The sequence below is a fragment of the Epinephelus moara genome, chromosome 4 (genome assembly GCF_006386435.1).
Source record: "Epinephelus moara isolate mb chromosome 4, YSFRI_EMoa_1.0, whole genome shotgun sequence".
NCBI lineage: Eukaryota > Metazoa > Chordata > Actinopteri > Perciformes > Serranidae > Epinephelus > Epinephelus moara.
Genome location: NC_065509.1, coordinates 4,458,741 through 4,469,724, shown reverse-complemented (window position 1 = coordinate 4,469,724; position 10,984 = coordinate 4,458,741). Strand labels below are relative to the sequence as shown.

Below are 10,984 nucleotides of genomic sequence, written 5' to 3'. Positions count from 1 at the left end.
AGTCATGGTAGATGATGTTTGGAAAATATCAGAATTTTATCTCAAAAACTGAATTTTTTTTACAGCATTCTGAATTTCGCTCTCATGTGAACAATTGGAGTCAATGCAAAAATGGCATTTTTAAACATCAGTTTTTCACTTATGGAGCCAATAAATCATTGTTAAAAACAAATTACCAACATCTCCATGCTGTCTAGATGCAATTTGTGTATTTTTGGATGTTTGTCTTAATAACTGAATTTTTGACAGCCGTTTGAAATCTGCCTTTACATACTAACAGCTGCTGTCTTGCACACAGGTGACTGGCTTAGTCAATTTGTGAAGCTACATGTGACATTTCTGTTTGCCAATTAGCTCAGTGAGATAGAGGACGGTTCTTGGTGTTGAAGATTGTGAGTTCAAGCCTCAGCTTGTGCAACATTTCCATATGAGAAATCTACCCAAACTTTTCATAAAGGTCCGGTCCCATGCCAGATGTCCTCAACTGGAAACACAAGACAATAGTCCTGATGGTGGCGCTACAGCAAGCTTCTAAATTTCAAAACTTTGAAAATTCATAACAAATCAACCATATGTGCTACAGCTTTGGAACGTTCACTTTGAAATTTGCTTTTCCAGGGCATGGATGGCTACTGTCTGGCACCCTGATGCTTGGCTTAGTCAATTTGTGAAGCCACAAATGAACTGGCACTTGCCAATTAGCTCAGTGAGATAGAAGACAGACCTCACTCTCAGAAGTTGTGAGTTCAAGCCTCAGCTAAGGCAGAACCGACATTCTAATGTGAAAGTCCTATGTTCAGGCATCATGCTATGTGGATTAGAGACTACCAAGGTTAAAATAATTATGATCCAGGCAGTTTTGCGGAGAGACAAATACTCTTCATCAACACTTTTCCCTGTTATCCCTTGTCTCTTTTCCCTGTTTATGTGGCTTAGCTATCAGTCAATGTGCAGAGTCTATCCAATAGCTACTTTTACATTTTAAAAAATGTTTTAATCTTTGTCACCATGGATAATGTTTAGCTTTAAGCTAGATCAGGCCAGTTTGTTCATAATTGCTAGCAGTTAATGTTATTCTTACTTTCTTGTTCTTGAGTTTTTTCTTTCCTTTGTATATTATGAGTCTGATCACTTCAGCCACTCATCCACAATTTGAAGGGCATGCCATAATTATATGATGTAACTTCTATGTTGTGATATACTTTGTTTTAGTGTGTGTGTTGCTCAGAATCGCCTAAAATTGCCCGGCCCCGACCATAGCTGCGCAGCAGCTATAATTAATATTATTTTACATTGTTCGCAACTCATTCTTGAAAACTGACTGAAACTAAAATGTAACCATTTGAAAATGGTCCTCCCGCACAGCAGCAGGAGATTGTTTCTGCATGATTCTGTTTGCAAAGATCTAAAATAAGAACCATAATAGATAGAGCTTTCATTCTGTTTGTAGCAGAAAGCTATGGCTTCTGTCTTCCGTGTCATCAAAAAACATGTCAAATTTTTCTGAAATACACTATTTCAATACTTTTAGCATTTTTATGGTTTATTGACCTACATAACTTTTTGGCTTAGGTTGTACAGATTTTAGGGATGTGAGGCATTTGAAGATATCCAAGAAATAACATCACAATAAGTAAATATACCAATGTTGGCAATGACAGACCGTTTCTATTGCAGAGTTCATTCATTCATTCATTTTCCATAACTTATCCTATTAGGGTTCGTGGGTGGACTGGAGCCTATCCTAGCTGACACTGGGAAAGAGGTGGGATACACCCTGGACAGATCACCAGACTACCACAGGGCTGACACATAGGCCCAATCCCAATTCCTATCTTAACCCTCAATCTTAATTCTCAAGCTCAACCCTCAATCTCACTAGCCCTCAAGACCAAGTGTTAAGGGCTATCTTGTGACTTTAAAATGGGACACCCCTCAAAGGCAAATATGTCTTAAGACTGTCGGGGGCAGCAATATGCCAAAACTCCGTCCAGTCTGTCAGTTCAAAGAAGAAGAAATATATGTCATCAGTAGTCGTCGATAAAAAGACGTGATGAGTTTTTTTTTCCCACACTTTATTTCAATTCTTGTACAAAACAAGCAGTGACAGACATGAACAGAACAAATATGCCAGGGTTAAGAGAAAAGAAAAAGAAATAAAATAAACAAATAAATAAATAAAAAAGTTCAGCAGCTCAAACAATTAAATTGTTTACATATTTTCAGAGTCTTTATAGCTTTGGAGTTTGTGGAGTGCTGAATGGTTTCTAAGTATTGCTGCATTTCATTCATAAAAATTTTGAACAAGGGTTTTCTGTTACAAAATTTTCTCTTATGAATATGGAATTTCGCTAAGATAATAGATAGATTAATGATATAGAATTGTTTTTGTTTTGAAATGCTGACATCATAAAATCCAAACAGCACATCTTTGTACAGTAGTGAAAATAGAACATAAATGTTGCAACGAATATACTCGACAAAATCTTTCCAAAAAGTGACAGTATAGGGGCAGCTCCAAAACAAATGTACAGTTACCAAACAACAATCTTCGACAATGCCGTCTGCAGCTGTGCTGATTTCATATTGAAACAGAATGCTTGATCACTAGGGGAGCAGTTGCCGTTGTGACTGAGAATTATGTTATGAATATGAACAGTGCACAAGTTACAAATTACTCACTCCCATAGTTTTTTTGGAGCCTGCTTGCTTTTTGTAAACTTGTCTTCATTGGCGGCCCTGAAATGAATCAGGGCTCGTGTTTTGTCTGGTGGCCCTGAAATGGAACAGAGATAACAGCATTACTTTTATTTTTTAGGGCTACCTGTCAGATATTCGTTAAGTTATTAGTTTAGTTTCATGTAGTATTGCAAGTATTATCACAATGAATACTGTAGTCAACATCCAGCAGAACTGGTGAGGCTGTTTACACAGACAGTTATCTGGTGACTTTCATCCACGTTAACGTTTCACTCTTTGGGTTATAAGTTGATATTCAACCAAATAACCTGTACCACAACAACCGACGTAACTTATTCAGCGGAAAGTCACCAGATAATACGATCACTAATGTTAACCTGCAGCTGTAACGTTACCAGCTGCAGACTCTACGGCTACAGGAGATGACACCGTCCGGTCATCTTACAAAAATATCGATGCAAACATTTCACGTATATTAAAACAACTTAACAACAACATTACCACTGAGAAAAGACTTTTGTAACTGAATGACAGCATACTCGGTTATCAGAGAACCGGGGTTACGTGCGGCGGGGCAGACAAGCCGACGCCCGCGACCAAAAATATGTGTGTTAGGCTACAAAGAGGTCTATAGTCCATAAAATGACGTTAAACTAAGATAATGCAATGGTTATCATAATTTTAAAACAACTATTAACGAGGAAAATACTCACATTGATAACTCTGCTTCCTTACACTTGTGCCGCCATCTTGCATTGACTGAATCGTCTGTACTCGGCTGGGTTCGGCTGAGCTCGGCGGATGATACGCAAAGGATTCTGGGATAGCACTTACTGCCAAGGGTGGTCCTGGAAAATCTTAAAAGTGAGGGCCATACAGCCCTTGTTCTTGGCCCTCAACTCAACACTCTGAGAATCGGGACAGCACTAGCACTTCACGGGAGCGCGGCTTTTTGAGACTGAGGGTTAAGATTGAGGGTTAAGATAGGAATTGGGATTGGGCCATAGAGACCCACATTCACACTCACACCGATTACCAATTTAAGTTAACCTAACCTGCATGTCTTTGGACTGTGGGAGGAGGAAGCTGGACTCACGCTGACACCCGGAGAACATGCAAACTCCACACAGAGGGGCTCCCCCACCCCGAGGTTCAAGCCCCCCACGCTGTGTTTGAACCAGGAACCCTCTTGTTGTGAGGCAACAATGCTAAACACTGCACCACCGCAACTGCACCACCCTCTTGCAGAGTTCAGAGGGTTAATTTTGCAAATAAATTAGTGATTAGAGTTTGTTTCGACCCTTTGTACTGATTTGGACAAAGCTGTACCTACCAAAGAAATAATAAATGATAAAAATAATAAATAAATAAAGAATAAACAAACAAAAATAAATTAATACATTGTGTTTATTTGTCTGCAGTGATAGCCTCCTATATTGGTGATCTCTTAAAAAAACAACTGATGATGTCTGAAAATTCATGAAGTAGCCTATCTGTTTGGTAATTTGAAAATACACAAGATTTAAAGAGTCAGGAGAAAAATTCAGTTTTACTTTAATGCACTTTTGTGAATGTGGTTTCTTTTAAGGTGTCACATGAATCGAACCGCTCTTTGATCTGTGTTTTGTCTGTTTCAGTCTGAGACTCTCTTTTTCTTTTACATTGCCTGTGATTGTGCATAATATCCACATCAGTCCCTCAGTTTGTGTGCTGAAGCAGAGCTCTGTGTGGCTCAGCAGGGATCTTCACCTCGCCTGAGGGTGGATGATCCCCGCAATCCAGCTCTTCCTCTGTGGATCAGTCCCAAAGCTCCTACTCAAAAGACCAAATATCCTCTTGGCTCCCGCTTAGCCCCGTCCAGCACAGCAAAAAAAAAATCCTGAATATATGGCTCGGCCTCTGTCACATTTGCTATGGGTCTGAGGGTGATCTTACGGGTGGATTCATAAGCTTCCATTCAGTTATTCATAAGCTTTAGCAGGGTACCAGTGTACGTGGTCACTGGTCATCAAAATATCAAAAGCCACTTGACCAAAGACTGATGACAAAAAACATTGTTCGATCAGTGTAATAATTTCTAATTGTAGGTAAATTTGAGGTTAAAGTCTTTGTTCTCAATCATATCCAACAAGTCTGACAGTGAAGTTTAAAAGCACTACAAAAGAAGAGGACATTTTTCGATTTTAATGTGCTTTTTGGCACTGACTGGCACTGGCAAAAAAAAAAAAAAAATTGTTTTTAAGCACCAACCCATGTGGTCCATGTGATCATTCAATCATTTAATTCATTTTCTAATAAACAAAAAGACAACAAAAAAGTCATGTCTGTTTTTTTTACAGATTTTGTAGACGTAGGGACAGTAATTTAAGGTAGGGACAGTACATATTAATAAACATAGTACAGTAGTACATGTAAATATGCCAGATTGTAGCCCACGGCTAATTTCCATGTGTTGTTAGCTAACTTCCCCCTTCGCTCCCGTCATAATTATTTTGGCCATGTGAATTTGCCGGTTGACAATAAATGTAAACAGCCATTTAATGTCCTGATAATGGCCTTCTCGATCTAATAGCAGGTTGGCAGCCACTCCTAACCTCTGTCTATGACATCTAGAACCACTCATAACAGCCATTTAATGGACGGCTTTCTTTAAAAAAAGAACACAACTAAGTGTTTTCTTGTTTTTGTCTTGAAATGGATAATGTGATGTGATGTGATCTTTTTTTCTGTTATTTTGTTGTACTGTTTCTCTACAGGTACAGCCTGATGTACAGCATGCACTTAACCTCGTGGGAGCACACAGATTGAAAGAAAGTTTGTAAAGCATATTTTAAATTGAAAATTAAGGTAAATCAGTTCATTTGAAATGTTCTAATGATCTGCTCAACCATTTGGTTTAGCACATTTTGAGTCACTATAGATCGAAGATTGTGTTGAAAGTTAATTCAAACCGACTGAGCTATCTCTAACCAATCGGTTTCATTAAGCAGGCTAATGCTAAAAAATTCATTAGCTGTGTTTTTAAAATAGTATGCCTTTTCAGCTCACCTCCTTTTTGTTTTTTTAAGATTATCTTTTGGGGGCTTGTTGCCTTTGAGCTACTGGGCGCCCCTCATTTCCCACTCTTACAGGAAGTTAGTACAAAAAGAAGTTATTCCAGACATGAGGGTTCTGTGTGGTGGGATTTTCGAAAGTAATCATATTTTTTGTTATGTTATAATTTCAGAGGCTTTACCAAATGGTTCATTTGTCTTTAATGGCAGAGATGCTAAGCTAATATAAACCAAAATTGACTATTAATGATAAAATAAAAAGAAAAATTCTTATTATCCATTGTTGTTGTTATTTGATATATTTAATGTCATGTAATATCCATCAATCCATTTTCATAACTGCTTATCCTCTTGAGGGTTGGGGGGCTGGAGCCTATCCCAGCTGACACTGGGCGAGAGGCAAGGTACACCCTGGACAGGTAGCCAGACCATCACAGGGCTGACACATAGAGACAGACAACCATTCACACCTACGGACATTAGGGTCATCAATTAACCTAGTCCCCAATCTGCATGTCTTTGGACTGTGGGAGGAAGCCGGAGTACCGCAGAAAACCCACGCTGACACGGGAAGAAATGCAAACTCCGCACAGAAGGGCTCCCTCCTGGGATCGAACCGGGAACCCTCTTGCTGTGAGACGACAGTGCTAACCACCACACCACTGTGCTGCCGTTATCTGACATGAATATGCAAAAATAATTTCATAAGTATGATTTTTTTACTGTGTAAAGCCATGCTCAACCAAACAATTTAATTGTCCTTTTATGGTTAAGGTAGCTAAGGTACCTGCTAAGGTAATACATTTACAATGTCTATGGAATAAAGAAATTATAAATATTATATATAGATTGTTGTTATACCATATATTTAATGTTATTACATTATATATTTGATGAAAAAAATTATCAGTATGATTTTCTAACCATTTCTGAGATATTTTCAATGCACTGTACTGTTAAATATGTAGAATTAATAAGTGGAAATAATACTAGTTCTGGCAGTACTACTAATTTCATGTAACAAATTACAGGCATTATAATAGAACACGGTCTATAATTCTGTTGGGTTTTTTTTTCTTTCTGTTTCACACACATGAAGTGACATCTCAACTGGTGGCATGGTGGTGTAGTGGTTAGCACTGTCGCCGCATATGCATGTGAGTGTTAATGGTTGTCTGTCTCTATTTGTAATTGGACCTGCATTTGTATAGCACCTTTCTAGTCATTCGACCACTCAAAGCGCTTTTTACACTATGAGTCACATTCACCTATTCACACACATTCATACACTGGTGGCTGAGGCTACCATACAAGGTGCCACCTGCTACTCAGTTTTTAACACACTCACACACTGATGGAAGCATAATCGGGAGCAATTTGGGGTTCAGTATCTTGCTCAAGGATACTTTGTGAATTTGCTTACCTACCAACGTCACAATGACAAAAAGACTCACAGCAGGGTAGCTGTTTTCCCTTTTACAGTCTTTGTGACATATGTGAGAGTTATATTGATCTTCTCAACTTACCAAATTATTGAACTATTTCTTCAATACATTAAATATTTAGTCTAGCATTAAAAAAAATCCTGCAGTATGTTCATTCATGTAAAGTGGTAGGCATATAGGAAATGAAATTTCTAAGTTGCTTGTCACAGTTTTCTTGTTCTAACTACATTTCTCTTATGGTTCATCCATATTTGTAACAGACTTGCAAACTTTTAAACCCATGTATCATCATAAAGTCTGGAGTCAGTTGCCCTGAAGCTGACAGGCTCTTGAGATTTCCCACTCAACATCCATCTTTTGATTGCACTTCAATGACAAAAAAAAAGTGAATGTCAGAAAAGAAAAATTGTAGAGTAAAGTAATGTGGGGTGATGATTCTAAATGTCATCCAGAACCCTCTTGACTTTCATGCTGTTTTTTTTATGTAAATGTGATGTTGTGGTTGTTTCTCGTCCTTAGCAGGACATCTCTTTAGCCTCGGGTAAGCAACGACACAGTGATGTATTGTCTTTCCTGGTTCAGCCTTATCAACTCTCCTAGTGCCTTGTGGGAATTGGTGTCCAAACAACACTTATCACTGTCATGTGTGAGTTATACTGTATGGATGACTGATGGGTTAGAGACTTATTTGTGTGTGATCTGTAATACAAGGCATGACTGCGGCGTGTTGTAAGTCATTAGTTAGAATAACAGATGAAGGTAATGTACAGTGAGAGTATTATGGAGGCCTTCATTATTCACAAAAAGCAGATTAATGCCACTGTGTTGGTAGGCCTAATGAACAGTGGGTGGAGAGGCGTTCAAATCCTAAAACAATGAAGATTCAGCCCGAGGAGCTAGTATGAATTAACAAAAGGGAGGGAGAGAGAAAGATGCCAAAGAATCCTATCAGCCGCCCTCACTGATTTCCCCGAAACACATCATTGAAAGAACGGGGGGCCTCCTCCGATTTCTCAGCCAAAAAGTCAGAAACAATTACAAACCCAGGATCAGAGGCAGAGCGCTCCTCAAAGCTTCATTCATTTTTTTTTTTTTTTACTTTCAACACATCCCATTCTCTGTGCCTGCTTTGATTTTTGAACCAATTAAATTGAGACAAGAGCAAGCTTTGCAGAGCGCCGTTCAGGGGAGAGAAACGACAGCAGTCATTGGGCAAATATTGAAATCGGCGGATCACATCAAAACTTGATCAAACTTGTCTGATGTCTTGGTGGCGGTGCATCAGTCACTGGGGGAATCCAATCAGCCAAACAAAATGAGCCTGGAGTGTGTTTTTTTCTCCTTTCGTGTTAGATTGCCTCAGAGCAGCAGACTTGTTCTACAAGCAGCAGCAGCCCACACAGTGAAACTGATACAGACTGAGAAAACATCTGCACATTGTTCATCATAACACAGCAAATTCCCCACGCAATATGTTGAAAGCAAAGCAGGCCCTATTCCCTCCTGCTCGCTCAAGTAATTGTCTCCCATTTCCGCCCGCAGTTGCCATGGTGACACAAATTTGCTTTTATGAGATGAGAAATATCAGATGTTTCGATGAGTTTCTCCTTTATAGCTTTTATTTTTTTCCACTTAAGATTTTATTTACACACACGAAAAAATCGTACAAACAAAAGAAAACAAACAGTGACACAATAAGGAGGGGTTAGAGGAGGCTCACACAGAACAGTACAGTTCATAGGAAATGAGCAAACCAGAGGACCTCAATGGAAATTAGACTTAAAGCTTAACATCCCCACCAATGATTTGTATTTATGTAATGACCGCAGTGCAGTGTTAAACGTGTTTTTAATCAGCAAATAAAATCAATCAGCCACTCTAAATTTCTGGTCCATTGCAGGTACACTTGCACTTCTGGGCACTCCCCCTGCTCCCAATCCATCCTCATCCCAACTCATCACATATCACAGGTTTGTCAGTGTACCTACTTATCAAAATAAGATGCCCTAGGTACCCCTCTGTCTCAATTTTGGACATTCAGGGATGGTGTGTCAATATAGGCTAGTGTCTTTCTAAAATACACTTCCATTTTCACAGGAAATGGTTTCTGCTTGTTACATGCACACAGTCTTTTTCAAAGTACACTGCATTTTTCCATTTATTTCCTTGTACAGCAAAAGCCAACCCAGTGCCATTCTAAAGTCGTCGAACACCGGTGCTTGGGCAGGGACTTCAGCATCAGACACAGACAAAAAAGTCATCCTTTCACATCGGCATGACACACAGCTGGGCACCATCAGTGTGTAACAGCACCTGACAGCATCAGGGGAAAACAGGGCTGGACAACAATGTAAGTTTAGGTGGCAAAAAGTCTGTGTAGGGTGGGCTGGTGGATGGGTCCAACAACCTCTAACTCTCAGCTGGGAGGCCGGTGTTTGCTTCCTGTATGAATGTAAAACCAAACCCTGACATTTTTTTCTTAACCTGACCATGTGCTATTGCCTAAACGTAACCATGTGCATGTGTTGGCTAAACGTAACCACGTGCATTTGTTGTTGAAGGAAGAAACCGTCAATTTGGGTGTTGGACCGAGGTAGTATGTTTATTTTGAAAGAGAGAGGTATGCAAACTGTACATTTCCTGTGAAAACGGAGGTGTGTTTCTAAATGGACACAATGCATGTTACAGGCAGAAGCTGACACAGCGCCCCAAAAACGTCAACAACAGACTCACCATGGCTACCCTGCACATCATATGTGGACGTGGATAGTCCACAACCAAGTGGCGATTTTTGACAAGGTGGGAGTGAGAATGTGTTGTAAAAGCATGTGGTGATATCTAAAAAAAAAAATAAATAAATAAATAAACATCATGGTTTGGCTTAAAATTCCTACAGGAAATGGGCATCTGGCTCTCATCTCAAAATGTGGAGGTTGTTTGAAATCTTATAATCTTTGAGATGATATCCTCACTTTCTAGGCCCTCCCCCAGTCCCATTAGTTTTAGGTTATTAACATTAACATTAACTAAGATTCTCAAGAATATCAAGCCTTCCCAGTACTTTTCTATTATCTTAGGAGGACTTCTTAGTTTTCTCGTAAAGCTTTTAGACAGTGTTATTTTTGTCCTCAACTGTTTAAGGTATTGTTCAGCAAAGTAAATGCAAATGAAACAGAGCAGCTCCATGGGGACAGTCGCTGTGAGCAAAGAATGACAGTGATTAGGGTCTAATTCAGGTTTATGTGTTCCCAATCTTTGATAACCTCTCATTGTGACCCATTGAATGTGATTACAGATATGTGAATTTCTGTCAAAACTAAACCAACATGATTTTGGACTCTTGCAGCCAAGAGAGCTATTTGCCTTTCCTCAAGACAAAGGGAAGTTTGTGTAATGGAGGATGTCTGGACATGATGATGTGCTGTATCCTTGGCTATACAGGGTTCAACGCTAAGGTTTTTTTTTCACTTGCCCAGTTGGGCAAGTTGGTCAGATATCTACTTGCCCGAAGTCAGTTTTTACTTGCCCTATGAAAACTGTTTCATTTAAGCGGCTATCAAATAACAAAGACTGCAGTTATTTTTATGTTATGTAATCCTTATTCACACTGTATTTATTAATTAAAACAACATACGTCATGTATTGTAGCTTAATTTCTACACAAAAATGACAGTGTCAGGGCTTAAAGTGAAAAATTTGTCAATCGTTCTCCGTCTATAATTTTGCGCCCTACTTGAGCCATGCCCACCTCTATTTATTTTTCACCCCTCTCTCCAGTTCTGCTGT

The 10,984-nt window shown here is 39.2% G+C and overlaps 1 long non-coding RNA gene across 1 annotated transcript in view; it reads left to right on the top strand.

Annotated features, from left to right (window-relative positions):
• LOC126389363 (uncharacterized) overlaps positions 1-10,962 on the top strand; it is a 36,780-nt gene extending 25,818 nt beyond the window's left edge. Inside the window, exons 2-4 of the long non-coding RNA XR_007569845.1 lie at positions 9,099-9,168; positions 9,373-9,548; positions 9,887-10,962. This is a non-coding gene — a long non-coding RNA (uncharacterized LOC126389363). The remainder of the gene's footprint in view (positions 1-9,098; positions 9,169-9,372; positions 9,549-9,886) is intronic.
• Positions 10,963-10,984: the final 22 nt, after the last annotated feature.